Below are 27,508 nucleotides of genomic sequence, written 5' to 3'. Positions count from 1 at the left end.
ACTATGTGATATTGAGAAATTGGACCCCAAATTATGAATTATTATCTGTGACTCCATTGGAAAATATAGTCTGCCACATGATCTTTTCTAACCACATTAAAAAGTAACCTTTCTATGAAGTTCCTTGGAAATTCCCTAGAACATGAACTCATCTCTCCCTTGCCTCACCCAGAGAAAAGCACCTTAATACCCATACAATGAATTAGGAAGAATGGGAGAAGGACATACAACGAATTTGAGTCAGAACCTTTTGGGTTTCCTTTATCTATCTGGCATGATATGATCTGCGCTAGCCTGGAAATGTTTCTTTTTCCCAGTCCTTTTCTGTTGGCTCACTGGGGAGAAGTCTTCAGTGTTCCCTCCCTACTTTGCGGTTCACTTTTTGCTCCCTCACTGCTTTGCGGGTTTTTAGTCCACCTAACTACTAATATATTGTGTAAATATTTAAATAAATATAGTGCCCATACTTTGCAGAATTTCACTTATTGCAGGTGGTCCTGGAACATAACCCCCACGATTAATGAGGGAACACTGTATTGAGTAACCAACACCTGAGAGCTCCTTATTGTGTGTTAAAATTCACCCCATTGTGTCCATCAGAGCCAGACCATTAAGCCCATCAGGGACTGGGTTACTGTGAGTTTTCCAGGCTGTATGGCCATGTTCCAGAAGCATTCTTTCCGTCAGGGACTCATTATGTGTTGCCACACCACATTCCTTTCAGATTGCGCCCTTCTAAGAGACAGACCATTGAATGCTCTGGAACTTCAAATGCTCCAATGACAGTTGATTGATGTTCCTACCATAGGAAGAGCCAACCAGTAAGGATGTCCACTGAAATCCTGAGCCACTCAGTGTACAGATCCTACCTGGTCTGTTTTTCAAGCAGTCAAGAGCTGGCACAGGTTTCTTGAGTGACTGTGAAATGAAATGGCTCTCTATTTTCCATTGTGTTATGTCAGTACTTTGGAGTGCGTTTTCTGCTGACATCCTCTCTCCTCCTTGAGAAGAAACCTCAGCTTTGGTCTTCTACCCATCTGTGTCTGGATTTGGCCTTCTGGAAAGCTAGATATGCTTTGGCCCTCGAACTTGTGATTTTAGCAGAGCTGAAATCACTCAGCATATGAACCTGGGGGTTTGAATCATTTTGAATAAGGATGGGTCCATGTGTCCTTTCATGGCACAGCCTATCCTTGCCTTCCTTTCACCTTCCTGGGTTCTGTGAAGGAACGGTGGAGTTGTTCTCCTCCACCACGGCACGTCCCTTTTCTTCCAGAGAGCCTTGCTATAATTCAGTTATGAATCATTGCTTTATTTGTCATGTCAAGATCCAGGAGGATGGTTTAAGTGCTTTTAGTCGGCAGTAATTTGAGGCACTCTGCCAAGCTGCGTTCAGCTGTTGTCAGACCTGGCAGTGGCTGCCGCTGATACAGTGATAACAACACGTTTTGACTGCAGATGAGTCCGGTGGCTGCTGGAATCCTGCTTGTTTTTACATGTGGCACCAAGTGCTAATTAACAGGCTGTAAAGGCGAGCAGGGACTTCTCCTCCAGGATTACAGATCTGCAGGGAAAGTGGGACGTGGGGGATATATATTTCTATACATTTTACAAAAGAGAATAAATGTGATCCCTCTCCCATGTTTCTCTTCATAATGTGGGTCTCAGGAGCAAAATTAAAAATGTAGGAGCTCTTTCATTCAAAAGGAACACTTTTCTCACTTTCGTTTTTGAAGATAGTGGAAGGATAGCTTAAGCAAGATATCAGAGAATTTTTTTTTGAAGAAAAACTAATCAAAATGACCTGAAATTTGAGCTGAGCATATCCAGATGTGAGGTTTAAATTTCAGGCTCTTTCTGAAGTCCTTGGGAAAAGCAATTACCTTGAGCATATTGCTTAAAAGGAAAATATTGCTTTGGACAGACCGGCAGTCCTATGAAGATTGTGCTGAGAAGGATGGCTTCATTACTATCTATATAAACCCATGTAATTGAGTTCTGACTTTTACATTTTGAAATAGACAGGCTAGTATTTATTTACATGTTTGAATTAGTGTTATGGTTGGTATGTAACAATTCCTCTAAATGGTAAATGCACAGTATAAGCAATAGATAAAATGCATAGTATACAGGCAACCCTGCTCATTCTCTGAACCCATTGAAGGACCTGGGGTAGAAAGGGAAATTTTAAAAGGGAAAACTACAGATAATACAATTGCTATTTTTTTTTTACCAGAGATAATACCCCTAGGAATTTCTAAGTCTTCCAGCAGAACTCTGTGGTCAACTTCTAGGTCCATTGGATGATCTAGAGATGATGATGTTGATGACATCAGTGATTACATTCTGTTAAATATATGTTAAAAATCAGTGGTAGCAGTATTGAACCTGTTGCATGTTATAAAGTGCCTTTACAAGTTCTTATCCCTCCTAAAAAAAGTCATGTAGGTCTTACTGTGTTATCTGTGCATCAAGGACTGTGCACCTCGCAGTATGACTGAATGGTCTTTGGCTCAGCGTGGCCTGAGATTTAAGAGATGATGTGTGGCATGAAATGAGCTGAACAAAGCCTTTGTGGTTAAGCAGAAAAGGGAAAGGAGGCTTAACTCTCACTTCTACTTTGTTCCTTAACCTTCTAGTCCAGTATAATTGCCTCTATGCAGCAGATAACTGGATAAGAATGATGGTCAACTTGACACACAGTTGAAGACCATCAATAATATTTTCTCTCTGAATGCCATTCCTAAACTCATGTTGGAGAATGTTGATTTGCCTTGGGGCCCAAAGGCCATGTGGAAATGAAGCTAGAATATCTAATCAGTTTGTTAGTGTTTGATTAATGTTGTGGCTTAGATATCCTAAAGGCACCAAATCCTGTCTGATCCTGGAAGCTAAGCAGCATCAGACTGGTTAGCCCTTAAATGAAAAACCAACCATGAATCCTATGTTCTGTAGGCTGGATTTCAGAGGAAGGGATTGGCAAAAACCACTTCCGAGTATTCCTTACCTAAGAAAATCCTTTCAGATTTATAGTCAAGAAGCAAGGCAAGCACATACACAAGATCCCGTTTTTGCAAATGATGCAGATAGTAACTTCCAGAACATAAGAAAATATGATTTAGAAAAACATTCCCCAATTCCAGAAAAACTCTGAAGAAATACCAGTTGACTATATTTCAGACGAGTGAACTGGCAATACCACCTCAGAGTATTTCTTTCCTGAGAAAACCCCCTGAAATCCATAGGGTTGCCATAGATCAAAGACGGCTTGAAGGCACACACATACAAATTTATATGCATGATTGATAATGTTCTCGAAATGAAGTTGGCACTATTTTTAACCATGCATTAAATGTATATTCGAGCAGACATAAACAATTGAGAATATTTAGAACTAGCTTGGGTTATTTGAAAAAGGCATTATTTGTATTTGAATGTTAGGTATTCTCAGTTTGGAGTGGTTGAACTACAATTCCCAGAATCGTGGGTCAATCCTCTCCAAACCCTGCCAGTATTTGAAGTTGGCCATTTTGGATCTGTGTACCAAGTGTGCGAAGTTTGGTCCCGGTCCATTGTTGGTGGGGATCACTGTTTCTCTGGATGCAGGTGAACTATAACTCCCTTTCCCCCAAACTATGTTTTGTTCATTATGGGGGCTCTATGTGCGAAGTTTGGTCCTGGTTCATCATCGGTGGGGTTCGAAGTGCTTATTCATTGCAGGTAAACTATAAATCCCAGTACCTACTACTCCCAAATGTCCAGGCCAATTCCCCTCAAAGCCCACCAGTATTCAAATCTGGGCATATCGGGTCTGCATTGCAAGTTTGGGCCAGACCCATCATTGTTTGGGTTCATAGCATTCTGGGTGTAGGTGAACTACAACTCCTCTAAATTCTCCAGTAGGAGTCACAATGCTCTGACTTGATGCAGGGTGAACTACAACTATGTGGAGTCAATCCCCCAAACTCCTCCATGAAGTGTAGTTGTGCTGTGTTTGTTCTGCAGACAGATTTGAAAGGGAAGGGCAGCAGGTAGGGTCATGCAAATTCCACACCAATGGAGAACCCTGGGATGCCTGACTGTGGTGGAGGAAACACATAAAATCTTGGATGAAATTGTCCCCAAATGGAAACATTCCTTGGGTGGTGGGCCGTAGTGTTTGGGAAGGACATTGGCAGGTGTTGGGCTACATGTTCATGGTGGTCACTGTAACCTGCAATGTCCTGGGTGGGAGTGACTTGGTGGCTCCTCAGCACTGGGAACTATAGCCTGTTTGTGGAGGCCAGAGGCTGTCTGTATGAGCAGATACCTGTGCCACATACAGATTTTCACTTTTATTATGGAAATAGATAGATGTGTAACTAATCATTCATAACCAATTGTTCAGATATAACAAGTCAAGTTCTATTGTTTTGTGATTTTATGAATTTGCAGGGTGGGGAATACAAAATGTATTAAGCTGCTTTGCAGAATGTTGAGTACAACTAACTATTTTTATTCTAAAATTACCTCATCAGATCATCTTTAGTATCTGTGTGCACTCAGTGTTCTGCACAAATGACAGAGATGCTTCTTACACAACCACCTTGTTTTGCAGCATCTGCTGTTGATGTAACAAGAACACTGCTGAGTTGCAAACAATTCTGCAGTATCATTGCTTTATTGCTTGCGCAGTTTCACAGAGATACCTTCTTTTTTGCTTTTTCCTTTAGAAAGGAACACTGATGGTAGTCAGTTGAGTAGATTCATGTTTCTCAAGTGCCCCATTTCCTTCTCAAATCCTCATTGCCAACTGCTGAAATGGAAGAAACAAAACTGTATTTTCACAGATTTTATTTTCTGGAAAAATTGGTCTCTGTTTTTCCCTAAGTGCTGGGTTTGGGGAGTTACCGGGTTCATTTCTAATCCCATGTTGGTGCTTCAGGTCAAAATGAAGATAGACGCAAGACTCTATATTCCTCATATATATATTCCAGATAAATTATGGAAGATATACAACTAGAAGGCACAAATAATAGCTTGTTATCAAGGCCACATAAAAACATTGAGGGTTTTGCTTTTAAGCATCTAGATTTTACGAAGGTCACAGTCGCTTGTTGTCTTGTTCCTAGTTCAGGTATGAGCAAACTTTGGCCCTATGGGAGTTGAAGTCCAAAACACCTGGAGGGCTGAAGTTTGCCCACACATGTCCTGGCTGTTTTTAAAAAATGCAACAGTTGAGCTTGCAAAAACATACGAGTATTTTTAATGTTCTCAAAATATTAGGAGTCTAGGTGAGATTTACATCTGGGATAGGCAAATCTCAGCCGGTTAGGAGTAAGTATGACTTGAAAATCAGTTGTGCCTCATGAAGAATCTGATACTGGTGTGAGAATGGACGTAACAGACATCTCAGTCAGTCCTGGTCCTCCTTGCACATTGTGGACCAGAACTGACCGAGAAGCCTGCTGCACACAATTGTTGGGTAGTCTAAGTAGTCAATGTGGACATTGTGCTCATTTGGGGTTCATTAACTGGGTTTGCTCCATCAGATATCTAACAAGGCACCTCCGAATGAGATCTGGGGGAATCTTGTTCCATTCTTCACATTTATAACTGAATCATATAATCCTAGCATTGAAAAGACCACAAGGGCCATCCAGCCCAACATCCTGCCATACAGGAAAATATAATCAAAGCACTCCTGACAGATGGACATCGAGCCTCTGTTTTAAAAGCTCCAGAGAAGGAGATCCCACTGGATTCCCAGACAGCAGCGTATTCCATTGTCCAACAGCACTGATCAGTGAATTCTTCCTAGAGTTTAGGTGGAATCTCTTTTTCTGGAGTTTAAATCAATTGCTTAGTGTCCTAGTCACTACAGCAACAGAAAATAAGCTTGCTCCTTTGTCAGTGTGACTTCCTATCAAATATTTAAACTTTGCTATCATGTACCCTTCTCTGAGGCTTATTTTATCCAAGGTAAACATACCCACTTCTGGAGGTCCCTCCTCAGAGGGCTTGGTTTCTAGACCTGTGCCTATTTTGGTCACCTTTCTCTGGACAACATCCCAACTGGTCAGTATCCTTCTTTCCCAGAGCTGCACCCAGGGCCATTCCAGGTGAGATCTGACCAAAGTAGATCAGAGTGGGGCTATGACTTCTCTCAATCTAGATTTGACACTCCTATTGATGCAGCCTAGAATCACATTGGCTTTTTTGGCTGCTGCATCACAGCCGGGGGATGTTGTTTTGGTCATAGTTGGCTAAGATGCTCCGAACATTGATGCGGAACAGCATAGCAAGATTTTGCTTGTTTGAACTTCAATTCCCTCCCTCATCATATTATGAGATGATAATCATTTGACTGTCAAGATATGATGTTGGGCTGCACCCCCAACCCCCCTGAACACCAAAATCCACAGAAGCTCAAGTTTTATAATACACGGTGTAAACTGTGTTGCTTATCCCTCTTAGGGTAATCCCTACCATCACTGTAGCTTTGTGGTTGGGAGAAAGGCTGGAGCTCTTCATCTTCTTAGTAGTAATTCCGCTTTTACTGTATTATCAACTCCTTTGTGGCAAAGATATAATCAATCCTTGATGAGAACTTGTATGACTTTTGGATGATCAAATAAAAAAGGAACTTAAAGGATTACTTTAGTACAGTACATGATAACAGCAACAAGAATCCTATATGCCCAATGATGGAAAAAGTTAGAAATACCAACTAGAAAAGATTGGGCAGCAAAGATATGGGGACTAGTAGAAATTGACAAATTAACAACTGTGTTAAGGAATAATTTATTGGACATATTCTTAGAAGAATGTAAACCATCAATATGTATTTGCATAAAGACTTTATGTACAGGTTTGGAGGTATAAATTGCTTAGATGCTCATTTGTCCATGTAAAAACAAGCAGAAATAAATAACTTGCTGGATATAAAGTGGAAGAAAGATGTTAAACTATAGGGAAACGGACAGAAGAGAAGCAGGAAATCCTCCTTTAAAACACACACACACACACATATACATGTTTGCATTTTTAATGCTGTTAGATTAGATTTGCATGTTGGGGAGAGAAACTGTGTAGTTAGTTATGTAATTGTTGTCTAAGTATGTTTATGTATGGGCATTGCTGTTTTCTTCAGTTGTGCTTTTTCCTGTTAGAATTAGAAATGGCAAAAATAGGGGCAGCTTTTAAAAAGGAAAACATTAAAAGCACACACAAAGAGAGCATAGGGAGAGGAAAAGTGGAAACCCTGAAGGATTTCTATCTGATTTCTGACAGTTTCTGACTGTCTTCTGGCCAGAAACTACAGGAATTACGCATTTATGATTATCATTTTAAATGACAAAATCCAATCTTATCTTTTTTGCTGTTTTCCACAACTCTGGGGCACTTATAATCTCTTCTCTTGCACAACTGGAAGTGTCTTTGGGAGGGTTTTTGATTAAAAAAACAGGCTCGCAATTAAGTGTTGCCTTAGTTTTCCCTAAAGTGTTAACAGTGGTGCATTTATCTTCTTGCCTGTGTTGTTAATGGCCATGATTACTTTATTGTGGTGTCAGGGGGCTGTTTGCTTCTCTATTAAGAGAGAGATCATATTGGTTTTCTTTTTTCTTTTTGCTCAGGAATGGAGAAAGGATTATCTGATGTCAATTAATGTGTCTCAGATTACAGCCTTCCAAGCTTGTGCCTGTTTGCCAGCCGCTTGCTGATGGGCCAGATAGGTACAGCTCCATTTTACTGAGCTCTTGTCAAGGCAAATACTAAATTTCACAGGCAGGTAAATTTTTAATAATGCATGTAAGGCTAGTTGAAAAGGAGTTCATCTCCATACAGAATGCAGACGGGAACATAAGGAGGAGGATACATGATGTTCAAGCTGTCTCTGACTCTGGGTGAGAAACTAATTTAAAAACATACTATAGGAAAAGCATAATGGATGCAGTTAAGTAAATATTTAAAAGCACAGCATATCCCTGATCAACAAACACCTTTATCTTTTGAAAAAATAACTCTTTCCCATATTTTTCTTTTATCTTTTAGCTTTAACAAGAGATCCTTGAGATAACTTGTAACTCAAATAATATGATTTCCTAGTATTATAGAGTTGGAAGAAACAACAAAGGCCATCTAGTCCATCAGTTATATATATATATACACACACACACACACACACACACACAGTAGAGTCTCACTTATCCAAGCTAAACAGTCCGGCAGAAGCTTGGATAAGCGAATATGTTGGATAATAAGGAGGGATTAAGGAGAAGCCTATTAAACTTCAAATTAGGTTATGATTTTATAAATTAAGCACCAAAACATCATGTTATACAACACATTTGACAGAAAAAGTAGTTCAATGCGCAGTAATGTTATGTTGCAATTACTGTATTTACGAATTTAGCACCAAAATATTACCATATATTGAAAACATTGTCTACAAAAATGGCTTGTATAATCCAGAGGCTTGGATAAGCGAGGCTTGGATAAGTGAGACTCTACTGTATATATATATATATATACACACACATACATACACACACACACAGTATATATATACACACACACACACACACACACACAAACATACAAACACAAACACGTATGTTTATTTATTTTATTTATTTCTATCATTTCTGCCCCGCCCTTCTCACCCGAGGGGACTCAGGGCGGCTTACAAAACTGGCAGTTAATGCCGATACACCATAATACAATAAAATAAAACATTAAAACAGTTAAAACTGTATATATATATATACAGTAGAGTCTCACTTATCCAACGTTCTGGATTATCCAACGCATTTTTGTAGTCAGTGTTTTTGATATATCATGATATTTTGGTGCTAAATTCGTAAATACGGTAATTATAACATAACATTACTGTGTATTGAACTACTTTTTCTGTCAAATTTGTTGTATAATATGATGTTTTGGTGCTTAATTTGTAAAATCATAACCTATTTTGATGTTTAATAGGCTTTTTCTTAATCTCTCCTTATTATCCAACATATTCGCTTATCCAACGTTCTGCCGGCCCGTTTATGTTGGATAAGTGAGACTCTACTGTATATTCACAGCGCACATACATTTAAATGTTGCATTTGTTTGGAAGGAATTCGGTTATCTACTTTCGATTTCATTCTGTCTGCTGTTTTAATTTTGGATTACAAGAGGAGGCTTGTAAGAGTTCAGCCCAAGCTAACTAAGGTGGTGGTGGACTGTTGTGATGTGGTCTCGCTCAGGGTTTGCTCATATGTAGAAGAATCCAGATCCTTGGCATCCAATTTCCTCAAATCCTGGTGAACTGCTGCCATTTAGACAGTGCCCTAGATGGATTTATGTTCTAGATATGGGACCAATCTCCATGTTTTCGTATTTAGTTGTTTACGATTGTGTTTCTTAAGGTCTCTGATGTGGAAGGTTGGCTGACATTTTTTCCCTACAGTGTGCTAGGGATCAGCACTGTAATTGTTCTCATTAAGGACAACTTTCTTTTCTGGAAACCTGCCATGGATCAGGAGCCAATCGCTCCCCAACCAGCACTTGCCCATGAGCTACCTCTTGAGCAGCCCTGATGTAGAATTCCACAGCTGTATTGCTTAAAACTGATATCATACTGGTAGTTGGAAAGATGCCTCCAAGTCTCTGTTGGTTTAATTAATAAAGGAGACCACAGCTGCCCTTGGTTTGTAGGACCTGAACAGGGTAGTTGATCACCAGGTTCTTTGAGGTCTCTCACTCAGAGGCTAGCCATAAGTTGAAGCCAGCTTGGTGGCGAATAACAATAACATATACAGGCAGTTCCTGAGTTACAAACATCCGACTTACAAATGACTCCTAGTTAAGAATGGGGGTGAGACAACAGGAAGTGAGAGAAATCTGCCTCTTGGAAGGGAAATCCACTCCTGAAAGAGTTATTATCATGGGGGAAAAGTGCCTCCACTGAAGTTTTATTCCCCAATTCTTGTTTCGACAACAAGACAAAATTTCCAAAATCCAGTTCACACAGGGGGGGAAATCTTCTGAACTGGGCACAGACAGCAAACAAACTCGATGGGCGTCTTCACCCTTCCCTATGTGATCCAAAGCGTGCGCACATACACACACACACACAATATGACTGGAGTTACACTTAAAAATGTACTTGTTCGAACTTTCATGCAAATTCACTTTAAGAACAAACCTACACAACTTATCTTGTTCGTAACTTGAGGACTGCCTGTATAATAGTAAAGGTAAAAGTTTCCCCTGATGTTAAGTCCAGTCATGTCTGACTCTGGAGGTTGGTGCTCATCTCCATTTCTAAGACAAAGAGCCGGCGTTGTCCGTAGACACCTCCAAGGTCATGTGGTCGGCATGACTGCATGGAGCACCGTTACCTTCCTGCTGGAGTGGTACCCATTGATCTACTCACATTTGCATGTTTTCGAACTGCTAGGTTGGCAGAAGCTGGAGCTAACAGCGGCCACTCACGCCGCTCCCGGGATTTGAACCTGGGACCTTTTGGTCTGCAAGTTCAGCAGCTCAGTGCTTTAACACACTTCACCACCGGGGCTTCTGTATAATAGGGAAGACATATTTGCAAGTCTAGCAATATAATGGGATCTCAATGAATTCTTCCTGCAGTAATTATAGAAGACTTGTTTGCCATCATTCCGGTGGTAAAGAGAGCACTAAGCAACATGGCTGAATCCCTCTGAATGCTTGACTGTGAATTAAACTGGCTTTTCCTATAAAAAGTTTTGTTACACAACAGAGAGGTCTCAGGTTGCTGATAAAGGGCTCTCCTAGAGGACTCTGATGAATAGTGTAATGCAGTAAAAGGACCAGAGTTGCCTTTAAAATGCTGTTCCTGGAAGAATGACAGATCGTGCTAGAAGTGTGAGCAGCAGGCCAGTGAAATAATTTTGCAGGCTGCCTTTAACAAGGGACTTTATAAGACGTATGTGGAGAGATCAGGCTAGTACTTCAGCTTCATGGTGGATCACTTTGTGGAGGGGAATATCCATAAACAAAGACAATATCGCACCCCAGACTTGAAGCCACCTATGACCAGAACATCACACAGGATTCCAAAGTGAAGGCAAACAGTTTATTTCAAAAAGCACACAAAAATATACAGCGAAAAGCAGGAATAAAGAAAGAAGATATAAAATCCAAAAAGTTACAGTCAAACATCTCTTGCAAATCCAAGTATTAATACAAAGTTGTCCTGTCACTGTATTCTTAATTGTAATGAAATTCAAGATAGAAAAATATACACAACCTTAGTATTATTTGTAAGTCAAGAACATGGGAAATGAACAAATTTAGGTATTTGACTTACATTTAGGTATTTATCTTGACGTACAAATAATACTAAGATTATGTATATTATTCTATCTTGAATTTCATTACAATTAAGAACACCATGACAGGACAACTTTGTATTAATACCAGTTGCATAGATATCTGTTGAGTTAGCTCTGGCAAATCCAAGCCAAGACAGTACAAGAATAGTCCAAAATCCCAAAGCCACTTGAGTCCATAGGCAAAACTTGAACAAGGATACACAGCATGAACATAGGAAAACTTGAATCCCAAAACCAAAACAAGAACTAGAGAACCCAGGGAGGGAGGGCAGAAGGGATGAAAAAAGAAAAAGGAAGGAAGGAAGGAAGAAAGGAAGGAAAGAAAGAAACAAAAAAGAAGGGAATGAGGCTGGAAGGAGTGCTCAGCAGGGTCAAGCTTCTGTCGGACAAGGTGTATCATCTGCCTCAGGTAGCATAACAGGAGGGCAGGTAATTTGTGCAATTTACCTTCATCACTGCTGTGACCCCCACTGCCTTACAGGAGCAAATAAACACCTTTGTATTTGCCCCAGAGGTACCTGCTGGTTCTGATGCCCCCCTTCAGCAAACAGAGCAATGGGTCAGTAGACCTCCCCAAGAGCAGCAACCCTCTTCCTCCTTCCCTCTCATTTTCTCTCAGAAAATTTTCTCCCCAGAAGCAACTCAGGTTGCTCCTGACACACACAAAAAAATCTCTCAGTGGTTCATTGAACATTTGTCTCACTTTGAGGCCCTGAAAGGAAGGCACCTTAAGGAAACGTTTGGTTGTTTACAGATATATAGGCATAGAGATAATCAGAAAAACTACTAATTTTGTCTTAAGTCCTGTGTCTTTTGGGATCCGTGTGCTGCTCTTAAGCTGTTGATGCGGTCAGGCCTAGTGGTGTTTGTGTGGGAAGCAGCTTAAAGAATCAGAAGAGAGGTTTATTGCGCCAAATTGCTGTGTGTGTGTGTGTGTGTGTAAAGAAATCCTTGCAAATAGATCTCTGCAAAAGATAGCTGAGCTTTTTGCAGAGGCAAGCCACGCCTCAAACAATGTATCAGTTTGCTGGCAGATGGCTGGATTTGTCAGTTGGGAATTTTGAGCTTGCAGGGAGAGCACAGAAAAAGACAGTCAAGTAGCAGTTTAAATATGCTATGCTGTATATATTGAATGCTGATTGATTTGTTATTGATCCTATGCAACTACAAAGACATTGTACGATTGCTGAACTGTTTACTTAACTTCAACTCAACAAGTAAAGTTCCTTTTGTTCTTTCAATTCCTCTGCCTGGTCTGAGTTTTTTGCACATGGTGTTAACTGGACGCTGCTGGTTCCGCTATACACTCACCTGGTAACAAGGTTTGCACAATGGCCGAGACTGATAGAACAAGTAGAGTTCCCATAGGGATCAGTTATCATAATCATCTGGGAATATGAGATCATATTGGAATATTGGACATGAGATCATGGCTCGGCATTTTATATGGTTTTAATCTGTTAAATGATTTATGTGTGTCTTAATTGCTTATAGATTGGGTTTTTGTATGTTTTCAGGGCTGTATGGCCATGTTCCAGAAGTATTCTCTCCTGACGTTTCGCCCACATCTATGGCAGGCATCATCAGAGGTTGTGAGGTATGGAGAAACTAAGCAAGTAAGAGGATCACTCTTGTCCTACGCTGGAAATAGCATTTTCTTAGTGGGTCCAACAAATGCTACATTCAGCGAAGGACAAGAGGGATCTCTCCCCTCTGCAGGAGTCTACCGTATATCATGCAGCTGTGGACAAGTCTACAGAGGGAACACCAAACGCAGCATTGCCGAGACACGAATCAAGGAACATGAAAGGCACTGCAGACTAACTCAACCAGAGAAGTCAGCCATAGCAGAGCACTTGATGAACCAACCTGGACACAGAATATTATAAGAACACAGAAATGTTCAACCACTCCAACAACTATCATGTCAGACTACACAGAGAAGCCATTGAAATCCACAAGCATGTGGACAACTTCAACAGATAAGAGGAAACCATGAAAATAAACAAAATCTGGCCACCAGTATTTAAAAACTCAAAAATCAGAACAGTAAATTAGAAGCAACACTCTGAAAACAGAGGAGTTCCAGACATGAATCAATCAAGGGCAGCCAACGACTCTGAACAAAGGATTCCCCTAGGCAGGAAGAAGCCAGGAGATGAAGCTATTCAATGCTAATTAAAGTGATTAATTACAACATTCACACTGGTCTCCAACTGACAAGAGTTCTTCTCTCACCCTGGACTCTCCACAGATATATATTAACCTTCCTTGCCTAGTTTCTCCATGCCTCACAACCTCTGAGGATGCCTGCCATAGATGTGGGCAAAACATCAGGAGAGAATACTTCTAGAACATGGCCAGACAGCCCGGAAAACACACAACAACCCTGTGATCCCGACCATGAAAGCCTTTGACAACACATTGCTCATAGATTGTTTATATTTTGATGAAATGTGGTTTTTTGTTTACCTCTGCAGCATTGAATTTTTGCTGGATCTGTAACCTGCCTTGAGTTCCCTCCGAGGTTGAGAAAGGAGAGGTAAAAATGAAGTAAATAAATAAATAGCAAGAGGGAATATATGTTGGAGGAAGTCAATATAAATGCAGGCGGGAGGGATGATGGAAACTAGTAGCTAGAGGTAGGGTAGAAGTTAAATTTAAAGTAGGGGGTAGGAAGTAGATGGCAGGAGAGGGATAAGAATGTTTTGAAAAGCATTTGAAGGAAAGCAGGTAGACTATAAAAATATTTTCTATTTAGAGCACTGGATGAGCAAACTGATCTTGAAATGAATGAGTCATGCTACTTCCAGAGCCAGTGCCTGCACTTCCTTTGGGAAAAAAAACAGACTTATAGAAATCCTGGCTGCAAAAGAATTATTGTGGCAAAGAATGCAGGAAGTTCCGGTGAAGGATTCGATAGTAATATAAAGTGATATCAGTATTTATCAGATGACTGTTTCATACTCCACCTGCCACCATCTTGCTGGCTTTGTTCATTGCTGCCATTTTGTGCCTTTGTCAGTTCTCTTGATGGGGTGCTGGGTGTGTGGGAAAAATGTGTAAAACCCTGCTGAATTAAGTTTCTGGACTTATGACAATTTAAGGTGAGTCATCCTGGCTCACTCTTGAATCAACGATGACAGTAAGGTATGTTGGAATAATGTTCCTTATAAGCATTTTCAGAAATTAGGGATCTGCCTAATTGTCAAACATGATTAAGCCTCATTGCAACTCAAGAATGCACCACTCAAGCCCCATTAGTGTAATTCATAGATCTGTCCATCTTATCTCCTGAAGGCCTTGATACTGTAATGGACTCCATAAGAGACCAAATGTGATTTTCACTTGTGTTCCAAAACATCTAGAGTACACCAGATTGGGAGAAAGCTAATTTGTACTAATGCTATTTCAAAGCAGAGCAGTGTTCCACCCACCCCATTTTTGTCTAGGACAAACTGTATTAAAATAAGTGAATGGAATATTTTTGGTAATCAACATCCAATATTAGTGGTACAGTGAGCCTTTAGTATCCTTTGGGGTTTAGTTCCAGGACCTCCCCACCATGATGATGATGATGATGATGATGATGATGATGATGATGATGATGATGATGATTAGATACCAAAATCTATGGATGCTTATCCCGTTATATTCAGTATGTTTTGAATTGTTCTCAGAGTGTTGTTGATGTTATTATTATTATTTATTCATTTCTATCCTGCTTTTCTCCTGTGGGTAGTATTCAAAGTGGCGTACAACATATAAAATTCATAAAAATACATTGAACGGCAATACATAATCAATTAAGCATCATATCCCGATTAAAATGCAATTAAGATATCAAATAAAACAATTTTAAAACTTACAACAAGCACCATATTAAAGCTATCCATAACTTCCGGCCATATCCCAGAGTTTTCAACACTGGAGGTTTATTATGTAGCTTTTATAGGAATATTTTTAAATATAGAATCAAAGAATAATATGTATATGTGTAGTGTTTTTGCAATGTTTATGTGTCTTAATTATTTTGTAACCCAGCTTGATCCATGAGGAGAGGCGAGTAAGAAATAAAAGTATTATTATTATTATTATTATTATTATTATTATTATTATTATTATTATTATTATTATTATTATTATCATTTTATTATGACACAGCAAACAAGATAGATATGCTGGATTTCGTATCACAAAATCACAAGTCGAACACTTCCCAAGTGTCTAGGACTGTGTGATGTATTTTCGGATGATGCGTGCAGATCCCAGTAGGGTGGCCTTTTGCAGTTGGCATTATTGTTATTATTGTTGTTGTTGTTGTTGTTGTTGTTGTTGTTATTAATGTAGAAGCTGTTGGGGTGCTTTGATTGTATGTTCCTGCATGACAGCATGGGTTTGGATAAGTTAACCCTTGGGGTCTCTTCTAACTCTAGGAATCTATGATTCTATGATCGTTACCATCCTCAATTGCCCATCATCATTTATATTATTTTCCAGACCTTTCCCCCAACCCTGGGACTCAAGGAAGTTTACATAAATTCTAGACCTAGAGAGGAGGGAACCGTTTTGTGGTTCTTTTATTTGTAAAGCACCGTGTACAATAAAGCCTCAATATAAATTAATAAATACTTAATAAGTACAGGTAAACATTCACATCATTGTAAACATACATAAGTAGACTATGCAGCACAAGGGCATTATTCCATGCTGTTATTGCCAGACAAATTTTAAGAAGGAAACATCATCATCATCTGGGAATAGTGAGTGGGGATATCTGTTGGAGGAAGTAAAAGCAGAAGGAAGTGTTCCATTTTGGACATCCAACTCTACAGATCAGAGCTATTGTCTTAGATATTTTTAGCATGGTATAAATGCATTCTGGAAGTATTTTGCAGGCTGCTGTGCAGACTTGTACAAGCAGACTTGTACAACCTACGTCCTGTGGGCCTCTTGCAGCCTGCTGAAGGATTTTGTGACCTCTCTCCTCCGCGACGACCCTCCTCCTTTCTGAGCTGCAGGTGGCCAAGTGACCTGTGGCCCGAGGAACACCAAGAATTCCTTTGGGGTGGGATGGACAAACCAGACAACAACAAGCAAACACTTCCAGAGGAGTGAGGCAATCAGGCACATGAGCCTCTCTTAACTTTGGAAGGGCTTGCGTTAAGGAAAGTCCAGGCCAATCGAATGGGTTCCTTCTCCACCTCCCCTGTTAGATTCTCAGACTGGCCCCTTAAGGCAGCAAGTTTTGGGGCCGGGCTGTGGCGCAGGCTGTTGAGAAGCCTGCTGCAATAAATCACTCTGACCATGAGGTCATGAGTTCGAGGCCAGCCCGTGGTGGGGTGAGCACCCGTCAATTAAAAAATATAAAAATAAAAAATAGCCCCTGCTCGTTGCTGACCTAGCAACCCGAAAGATAGTTGCATCTATCAAGTAGGAAATAAGTACCACTTATAAAAAAAAAAGTGGGGAGGCAAGTTTAACTAATTTACGATGTTGGAATGAGGAAGTGCCGTCAGAGTGGATGATGAAGCAGCTGCTCCCCCCTGTGGCCAGAATTGAACATCCCCTCAGGAGAAGGTTAAATTGCCTCTGTGTCTGTCTGTCTCTGTTCGATGTGTTTATGGGCATTGAATGTTTGCCCTATGTGTGTATAATGTGATCCGCCCTGAGTCCCCTTTGGGGTGAGAAGGGCGGAATATAAATACTGTAAATAAAATAATAAATAATAATAAATCTGACTTCTCCTCTCCAAAAGTGACTTTTAATAGCTTGTAAAAATCACTTTTGGACTACAACTTCTAGAATCCCCAAGCCATCGTAGTCACTGCTGGATGGAGGATTCTGAGAGTTATAGTCCAAAAGTGAGTATACCGATTCTTGTAGGAACTCTAATCTGGTCAGGTTCTCCCATTTCAGTGTCATAGATGGCATCTACACTGTAGATTTAATGCTGGTTGGCACCACTTTAACTGACATGGCTCAATGCTATGGAATCTTGGGAGTTATAGTTTGGTAAGGTGGTAAAAACCTATCTGTGGCCCAAAGAAGTTTTGTCTTTTAAAATTTTGGCCCGTTCCTATTGCCAAGGCGTGCAGGTCTGTTACACAGCTATTCGCAAAGCAGGCACCGTGGCCTTTGGCTCAACTCTTGCGCAAGGATTAGATAGGAGTGGGAAAGAGCGAAGCGTGCACCTGTGGAGTGATTTGTTGCTGGGGCCACATTTGCACTCCCACCAAGAAAATGCGCAACTGTTTTCATGCTGGCGTAATCCTCCAACAGGATTCATATAACTGTTGTAGGAGTTATGTGCTTGTGTTAATTTGATTATATCTAGATTGTATAAACTGGTGAGAGATTATTCTTTTTAATGTTGCTGCAGGCAATCTGGAGGTAATTACGCATTTCCAAGTGATGCTCTTTAATGTCACCCAGAGGCAGTCTGTTTGCCACAGAGAGATAGTCAGTTGAATGAGTACCTTTGTGCTGTTAACCTCTTCAGAGGGGATCAACCATTTCCCAGAAGTCACATTGAAGTATCTGGGTCTAGCAGGCTGGCTTCAAACTTGCTTTGCAGAGTAGTTTGCTGAATCCTTTCCTGCCTCAGGGCAGATTCTTTAGGTAGATAGCTAATTTGATTCTTCTTCTCAGTCTGTCCTGACTAAATTCCAAGGAAAGATAGTTAAATACTAGTAGTAAATACTGCTCTCATTATCTGCAAATTCACAAGCAGAGCAAGTGCTGCTTTGTCAATAAGGGAAGTGCACCCTTGTTTGAAAAATTCAGCAAGACAGCTGCAATAGTTATTGAAAGTGGGGGCTATATTTACAAGATGCAATCTTGCTCATTTTCAGGGCAAGCACTAACCTGGCTATGGAATGATCCCTCCTGGGTGGCCTGGCCTGTGCTCTCACAGCCATTCAATATGGTTGGGCAACCTGCTTGTGTAAAGACAGGTATATTAATATCAGCCAACAGCTTGGGCTGAATTTATCACAATGTTGATGATGCATTGTGTTCTTCCCACAGAACTCAATAGTATCCCTTGAACCTTTCAACACCTACACATGAATCTGTTGGGGAAGGTCATCTAGATTTCTGAAGTTTGTTATCATCAATAAGATAAGGAGAACTCCAGAAATGTTGTTGGTCAGTAGAGAGCCAGTGTGATGTAGAGACCAAACTATGACTCTAGAGACCAGGGTTCAGTTTCCCACTAGAAACCCACTAGGTAAACCTAGGCAAGTCACATGCTCTCAGCTTCAGAAAACTCTGTGATAGGTTCACCTTAGGGTTGCCAGAAGTCAGAAATGACTTGAAGAAACACAACAACAAAGGAAAGCTAACCTAGGGTTACTGGATTTTCCCTCTGAAAAATCAGATTTGGGAATTCTCTTGTAACCCAGAGATACTCCTGGAAGGCCAGATAGCTATTGTGGGCGTCTTTACCCATTTTTTTTGGTTAGTTTGCCAGTTTTCCTAGGGAGAGCTGATTTGGCCACAGTAGTTCCTATATTAATTAGCGCCTCATTAAACTGTGATGCAGCTAGTGTGGTGTAGTGGTCTTCGTTTCATACGAAGAATACTACGCAGGTGATTTGGACTTCAGCTCCTGGACTGCCTGATCCTTGGCCAAGACAGCTGGGATGTCAGGGAGCCAAAGTCCAAAACTCCTGGAAGGCTAGATTATGAGAATCACGGTTCTAAAGGAAATCAGTCTGGCTCTTCATTGTTTTGATTTTCTGGTGAGTAGTGGAGACAGAGTGGTTTCAAGGCCTTTGTTCCTTGAAACCAGACTATTCTGGCTGTTTTAGCTGCCTGTAACTCTATTTTGTAGTGATTTTAGCCTGTTTCTAATGTCTAATTTATGATTTTATCCATTTTATATCAACTCAGGGCCCATGATCAGTAAAGACATGGCTGTAAGTGTGATTGATGAATGCATGGCTTGATACAAGCATCACTTTCTCCCTGGCCGAGAGTACAAGAATGTCTAATGTTTTATCCGTTTTATTTCAACTTTGGATAGATGGCCAGGTACAGGCATCTGTTTCTCCCTAGGAGATATTTCAAGGATTTCATTGAAAAATATTTTTAAAAGCTACAATTCTTTCCCAGGATAGAGAAAGACCGAGATCAAAAATTAAATATGCCTTGGGATAAGCCTGAGAAGTCATGTTTGCATGTAATTCTTAACAGTTGTCAGTAATGTGATGTGCTTTGTGTGTAGATATGCTTTTGCATGCATGCGTATATACACACCCATGCAGACACAAGCCTTTCACTGCTGCCTTCATAATAAATGGCTTTTTAACAGCTCTGTGGAGTCAAAAGGCCTGTCAAGCGAACAAGAAACTAATCTTCTGTGAGATTAGGCAAGACATAAATGTTAATTTTCTAAGTTCTCAACCTGCTGTTGCCACCTGATTCGGAAAATCTTGTCTGAGCATTCGCTGGAGCCAAATAAATAGAGCCCCCTCATCTGCAAAATGTGAGCAAGAAGATGTCACATTTGGGGAAAAAAATCCAGCCATTTTGATATTATGGCAGGTCAGTTTGTGTAGTATTTAAGCTGCTAGGAAAATAGTGGCTAACTGGCCTGTCTAAATATTTGCATATTACCCCTGTATTGCTTAAAAAGGAGAAGAAAAAAGAAAGAAATTGTATGAAGCTTTTCTGCTTGACTAGCTAGAATTTGCCATGAACCATAAATCCATCATTCAATCCTGGCTCTTCTGGAGTTGAGGCAAGAGACAACGAAATTCCAGTGGGAAGGAGGCAAGGTAAAGGCTAAGTGTAGCCAGCGAATTGTTAGTGTTTTTGTTGTTTTAGTGTGAAATGTTCAATCAATTGTTGCTGTTGGAATGTGTGTATGTGTTCCTGCAAGCATTCCAACAGTCCAAGAGTTAATTACAGCCAGCCCTGATTGATTGCCAAGAGGGCTAATGGGTCAAGACTTCCGTTTCAACTATGTGGACGGAACTGTGGAATGCAGGGAGGTGCTTGCTTGCACTGATAACGGACTTGGTAAGCCGAGAGGACGCACCTTGCGGAGGCAACATGTGTCCAGAGAGTGATGGTATTTAGTGTTGTAAATAACTTGTAAATAAAGCCTTTAGAACCACTGGGATCAGCAGATAATTAATGACTGTGACTGAGGTGTCGTTTATCGGTGCCACTTTTGCCGCTGCCTAAGTGGTCTCGCTGATGAGCAGAAGGTGAGACCTGACTCATCAATTGGTCCGGGTGGGGATTACCTGACACAAATTACCCACTTCTCCCCAGGAATGTGTCCTACCTTCTCCAACAACAGCAGTCGGTCGGTGCAAAGGCTGTTTCCAATGCAAAGTCCTGGAGAAAAGTCATATGATATTACCATGTCTTGCCACCGTACTTAAGTCCTTACTTAATCCACATATAAATCTCAAACATGTTTGAGTGAACTATTCCAAAATCCACAGGGGACCATTATTTTTATTGCACTTCTACAGTAGCGTGCAAGCTTCCAATTTCTCTCCCTTTCATGTTACTCTGAAACTGTAGTTGATACTCGTAAAGGTATTCCTCACTTGTTGATTTTGGATTTTGCTTGTGCTCATGGACCGATAGGGCTGGGTGTGTTTGTGTGTTTTAATGAGTAATGCTTTTCTTTCTTCTGGGGATCCATTTTGAATACTTGTCCTAGGACTGCAGAAATGAAGACTGGTTCCCTCATAGCAAAAGAGATGCCAAGTGAGCCATGCATTGACCAGAAAAATAATAGCAGCAAGGGAGGGTATCCTTCCTTGCCAGAAAGAATACCTGGGAGTTATAGTTGACTATCTCTAACCCGTTGGCTTAATTTCTCTTAGTTGAGCAAGAGACAGGACTTGGATATGATTGTTCCCAGTCATGCCCAAGTATTATCTCCGGTTATGCCAAGGGAATACCTGAGTTATGGTTATATTCCCCAGAAAAACTTCATCATACCTGTCAATTGGAAATCCCTGAAATACTTGGAAATCTAGTAATTTCTTTGGGTGAAGCATTGCAAGTTTCTTTGAAACTGGTGGTTTCCTCTCCTATCTCTTTAGACTGAGAGGTTGTGGTCGTCATCCAATTTCTCACCTGTCTGAGTTCTCTTTTATCACCTTCTGGCCTCCAAACATGTGACCATTGTAAAATCCAGGCAACACTCCACTCAAGCATTATTTTAAAGATAATACTTATAATAACACGTCCAAAACAAACACTGCCATGGGAGAGAAGACAGAGAAAGCACGAAAAGGGAACAAATACAGAAATCCCAGGAAAAAACAGTCACTAATCTTCCCCCATGCAGCCATCTAAAGACACCTAAATGAATTAAAATTGACTTTCTAGCCCACAAACCAAAGACATCAATATAAAATAGCAATAGACTTATCATTACTACTTAACTACTGCTTTAAAATCACACAGTAAAACCCAACCTTCCAACCTCATGAATGTTGTTATTTCTGTAAAGGAGAAAAATGTTTCCCAAATGTTTTTTAAAAAATCCAAAGGCTTTTCTTTGATCAACGTCGACAATTTCTCTATCTCGGTCAGACTTTAAAATTACATTATTCTTTCATTGGAGATCAGTGTCCCCCTCATTTTGGGGCATATAACAGTCTCATTGGCAAAATCATATACTGTAGCACCTTATAGATCACCTTTCTAGTTTGCTCATTTGGCAATAAAAATAGTTCTGATTTATGGTGAATTTTAATTTAAAACATTTGTTGCAGCCTAGAACTAAGTTGTGCCTATGCTTTTGGTAACCCACATACATTCTTCAATAGGCAACGATTTCTGCTTCATTTTTTTTTATGTTTTATATGCCCGTACCTTGAGAAGCCAGAGTTGGCCATAGTGGTCCACGCTCCTGTTACATCTAGAACAGACTACTGCAATGCACTCTACCTGGGGTTGCCTTTGAAGCTTCAAGTTTTCCTCACTGCGGCAGCATCAGTGCCTATCAGTATCAGTTTAACCCAAAGTCAAGCTAGCAAGGGAAGTATGAACTATCCACTTGGAACGATGCTCAGGGATGAGAAAATAATCCAGGCCCAAGATGTATAATTGTTCTTTTTCTTGGCTTGTTTTAATTATCCAATTTACAGTTGAAAAGGTGTAATACATTTTTATCATTGTTCCCATACTGTAATTTGCATTTTATTAGTGTATGTCATGGGCAACACGAGTACTGATATAAACAATGGAATGGAATTGTGGACTGTTCTTCTATTAAAAATATCCAGTGAACACAGCAGACTTGTAAAATCATGTCATGTAAACCATAAAAAGTATAAGTACAGCCACCAGCCAATTTCTTCAAGAATTCCAACGTACATGTTATACAGCTAACACTTTAAAAGGAAATAAAAACCTAACAGCGGCTGATGTAGCACACATGAAAAGCGGTAGCAGTTAAGGTGATATACATTAAACATCTCTGGAAATCAGTGTTTTATGTGTTTTTGTTCTCGTTTTATTTTGGTAAAGAAGCATATTTATTTTTTCAAAAATGTCAGCATTGCATTTCGTGGTTGCACCATAACATTTTTACTCCTCAATTCCATTTGCAGCCTCCAATACTTCCCCAGCTAGTTTCCAGGTTTTTGGAGCTTCTTTTGAGGATGCATACCCCCATCTTATCATTTTTTTCCTACCTCCATGCCCCACTGTGGTCATGCATGCTAGTGTATCTCTGGAAAAAACTGACCAATGTCTGTTTGCATTTAATCATAGAATCCTAGAGTTTGAAGAGACCTCAAGGACCATCCAGTTCCTACCAATTAGGAGCACACCATCCAAGTCCTCCTGACAGATGGTCATTCAGCCTCTGCTTAAAAGCATTCAGAGAAAGAGACTCCTCCTAGTCAGCATATTCCACTGCCAAACAGTTCTTAATGTTAGGAAGTTCTTCTTAACGTTTAGGTAGAATCTCTTTTCCTGTCATTTAAATCCATGGCTCTATGTCCTAATCTCCAGAGCTGGAGAAAACAAGCTTGCCCCCTCCTCAATGTAACCTTTCAATTTTTTCTGGATTTTTAGAATACATGTATTGGCTCTGGTGTACATAATGAAATATTTTGGAGGTGTGACCCAAGTCAAAACGTAGCAATCAAGTTGTTGTTGTTTATTTGTTCAGTTGCTTCTGACTCTTTGTGATCTCATGGACCATCCCATGTCGGCCATTGCCACCCCCAGTTCCTTCAAGGTCAAGCCAGTCACCTCAAGGATACCATCCATCTATCTTGCCCTTGGCCAGTCCCTCTTCCTCTTTCCTTCCTTTTTCCCCAGCATCATTCTCTTCTTCAAGCTTTCCTGTCTTCTCAATATGTGGCCAAAGTACTTCATCTTTGCCTCTAATATCCTTCCCTCCAGTGAGGAGTCAGGCTTTATTTTCTGGAGGACGGACTGGTTGGATCTTCTTGCGGTCCAAGGCACTCTCAGGATTTTCCTCAAGCACCAGAGTTCAAAAGCGTCTCTCTTCCTTCGCTCAGCCTTCCTTATGGTTCAGCTCTCGCATCCATAGGTTACTACAGGTAATACCATTGCTTTCACTATGTGGACCTTTGTTGCCAGCTTGGTGTCTCTACTCTTCAATATTTTATCGAGGTTGGTCATTGCTCTCCTCCCAAGAAGTAAGCATCTTCTGATTTCCTGGCTGCAGTCTGCATCTGCAGTCATGTTTGCGCCTAGAAAAACAAAGTCTGTCCCTGCCTCCACTGTCTGTTTTCTCCCTCTATTTGCCAGTTATCAGTCAGTCTGGTTGCCATCATCTTGGTTTTCTTGATGTTTAACATACTTGAAATCATGTATGTTTCATATAAACTTTACACACATAGCCTGAAGGTGAATTTTACACCCCATATTTTTAAATAATGTTTCTGTACATTGAACCACATTGACAGGAAAGGTGTCATTATCTCAGACACCTTTGTGGGTGATTTTGGATTGTGTAATAATTTTGGATTTTGGAATTCTGAATGCTGTACTTCAAGTTTTCCTTATGTGGAGCTGTTCCATGTTTGTGTTGGAGGAGTGGATAGAAAGGTGAGATGAATGTCACTTGCACAACCCTGGACAGCTCCAAGGCTGAGCTCTGTCTTGAACCTGCTGATCTAGCTTAAAGGCTCACTTTTTGATGCCCAGAATTCTCCTTTGGCCCCAGAAACTTACACTCTTCCAGGGTGGTCTTTTATGTGGCTTTCTGGAATAAATTGAAAACCAAGCCTTTAGTTGGCAGCTGTGTCAGTATTGGCTGGGTTGTCAATCTTTGAAGCCCAATTTACATGTCATTGTTGCCAAATATTCTTCAGTGGACCTTGCCTCTAATCTGATCAGGTTTTCAGGGTCCTCCTTCATCCTAATTGGCACCAGCTCCTTGGTACAGTATTGCCTCCATCTTCTCATCTGGTTTTGTTTTAGGTTGCTGAACTGTATTGTTGTAAGATCAATAACCACAGATCTTCGGAAATTGTTATAATGCCTGCTTCTGTGACAGCTCCTTGCTTTTCCTTGGGCTCGATCGTTGATTTTCCCCTTGACATAAATCTGGGTTGTTTATGTTGTGTTGTTGCAGGCCTTCAAGCAAATACTGATTCAGGAGAGGTGTGCCATTGTCAGACCCTAGGCAGCGGAGCACCAAGAACCATACACGGAGGCCAATAAACTATCTAATATCTTTATTAAGGAAATATATAAGAAGGATAAAAACAGGTAGAATATGTAGTCCAAACGCAGACCTTTCAAATGAGGTCAAATAAAGTCCAGAAATAACTAGTCCAATAAATGATATTAGAGTTCAAAGATAAAATCCATTAAACCGAAACACACACTATTGCCAGGCAATAGTGTGGGGAATTGTCCAGAGTCTTTCAAGGCACAAGGTAAATCCGCAAGAAGGCTGGGAGCAAGGCTTGAACCTAGAAAACAGGATCCGTGGCTCAAAACAAGGCAAGACAGTCCAAAACTTGATTCTAAGAACCAAATCCGTGGCTAGGAGCAAGGCAAGGCAATTCTTGGATACTTGAGAAGGCAAGGCAAGGAAACTGGATTTGCGGACTTAGCGAAGTCCACACTAGGCTGGAAACATGAATTTACTCCTGAAGCTGCTCCGTTGTCTCCGCAAAGAATCAACAGTGCCAGGTACTTTTATCTGGGTCTTGTTTCCCGCCAAACAGGCGTCCAGCGTTCTCTTTCCCTAGAGAACAGGGAAAGAAACCCAACTTTGCAGATGTGAGACTCCCTGGAATTTTCCCAGGGGAAACATGGCTAATCAGTGTCTTGTTTGGCAGCAATTCTCGCACTCCTGCGAATTCTCTCTTTCACTCCCCTGTCTGCAGAGAAGGATTGTTTTCTAGCGAAGGGAGGTGAAAGCTGTTCAAGGTCGGTTTTAATTGGCTTTTGGGCAAGAGCATCAACATCGGGCATCTGGAAAAACTCCGGCTGTTGTTGATCCGGAGAAAACCCCATGTTTTCATCCTCATCTGCCACAATGACACTAGGAACGGGACTACAAGGCCCAAGAGGCATCACAGCCATTACCTTGAAAGCTAAGAGACTGTGCTTAGCTTAAGGTGGATTTCTGTGGCCAAGCAGGGATTTGAACCCTAGTTTTCTAGAGTCCTAGTCATATGTGCATAATTAGATATTTTGAAGATGTGACCCAAGTCAAAACATAGAATTCATGTATGTGTTATATATACTTTATAGTGTAGTATGAGCTGATTTTTTTAACTGAATATGATCCACGGGGTGTTCTCCTTGGAATGCCTCCTTGAAATGAATGGGAGAAGAGTGTGAGCACGGAGACCCCCTAGTCGATTGGACCCATATTCAAGGGATGGAAGAGCCATTCTATTCCCTAATTTGCAAAGTGCCCTGCTACCCATTTCCCATTCCTTCTATCCCTTCCTTCCCAAATGTGTTTCCTTCTTGAAGGTGCAAGAAGGAAACACAGTCCCTGCTTCTTGTGCATCTTTGCTTGCTGGTCTTCAGCTTCCACTTCATCCCCCTGCCTTTTGATGGATGCTCTCTATTGTTCAGCCAGGCGAGAGCATCAGAGCATGGCGCTGCAGCCGCTTAATAGCGTGGAAAGTTCAAGTCCAGCCTTTGCAAGTCCCTCCTTTCCTTGAAGGCCCCCCTTCCCTCCCCCTCCCCAGCCCTCTTTGACTGACACATTGGCCGCTGGGTGATGGGAAGCAGCCGAGGAGCGCAGACCTCCGTTGTGTCGCTATTTACACTCCGTCTGAAGCCATTTCCCACTGCCGCAGAGGCTGGCGGGGGCTTTCACAGCAAAGATAGAACCCTTTGCCGTGTTACTAGGTTGTGATGGGCAAGTATCCAGAGGTTGTTTTGCAGCAGGAGCCCTGAAAACCTATCTGCTGGAATCCTTCCTTCCTTTGGCTCCTTGGCTGCATCTAAGCAACTGCAGCCATTGCTGCAGGGAATACAGATCTCTTCCCCCATCAAGCCCCTTGCATCGCTGTCTGCCTGCCTGCCTTCAGGGCCTTTTGTTTTGGTTCTGCTCGGTCTTTTTTTGTTTCAGCTCATGCCATCTTTGTCATGTTTCCCGTGGAAATTGCTGTCTTGCCCTAAGGTTTCATGTCTTCCTAGGTTCTGCAATAAAATGTGCCTCATCTTCAAGGTGTTCCCATGCTCTTTGTTGTGCTTGCTGCACACAGACAGACACGGTTTTTCTCCTGAATTTCCTCCATTTAGAGCACAGCCCTTATCTGCAGACATGCAGTCTCACATGTGCCATTTTCAGGAGTGTCAAACTCATTTTCATTGATGGCCACATCAGCCTTATGGTTGCCTTCAAAGGGCCATTGAACGCATGGACAGAGAATCTCTGGATACAGAGAGCCAACTATATTTTATTTCTACCCAGTGGTCAATGCTCTTTGGTTTTTAATAAGTTTGAGTCCCTAGACGTTATTAAACAACAATTACCATCACTTTTGTTTATCTGCCATGTGGACTGGGGATAATGGGAATTGCAACCCAACAGCACTTATAGGTCTGAGATTGGGGAAAGGTTAAAGGAGATATTAAAGCCAGGCATTATATCGACAAGCCTTGTATCTAAATTCAAACCCCATTTTCCTGATTAATCAGAATAAACTGCAGCCTTCCAGATGTTACTGTAC

The 27,508-nt window shown here is 40.9% G+C and overlaps 1 protein-coding gene across 3 annotated transcripts in view; it reads left to right on the top strand.

Moving 5' to 3' along the window:
• The window catches only part of fam168a (family with sequence similarity 168 member A), a 239,614-nt gene that overhangs the window by 69,167 nt on the left and 142,939 nt on the right, over positions 1-27,508 (top strand). Inside the window, exon 3 of one of the 3 annotated variants that reach the window (XM_062974438.1) lies at positions 13,823-13,884. The exons of the other annotated variants lie outside the window; for them this stretch is intronic. The gene's annotated coding sequence lies outside the window, so the exon portion shown is untranslated. The remainder of the gene's footprint in view (positions 1-13,822; positions 13,885-27,508) is intronic. 3 annotated transcript variants of the gene reach the window in all.

Source organism: Anolis carolinensis, chromosome 3 (genome assembly GCF_035594765.1).
Source record: "Anolis carolinensis isolate JA03-04 chromosome 3, rAnoCar3.1.pri, whole genome shotgun sequence".
Classification (NCBI taxonomy): Eukaryota; Metazoa; Chordata; class Lepidosauria; order Squamata; family Dactyloidae; genus Anolis; species Anolis carolinensis.
This window is presented reverse-complemented; position numbering and strand designations above follow the sequence as displayed.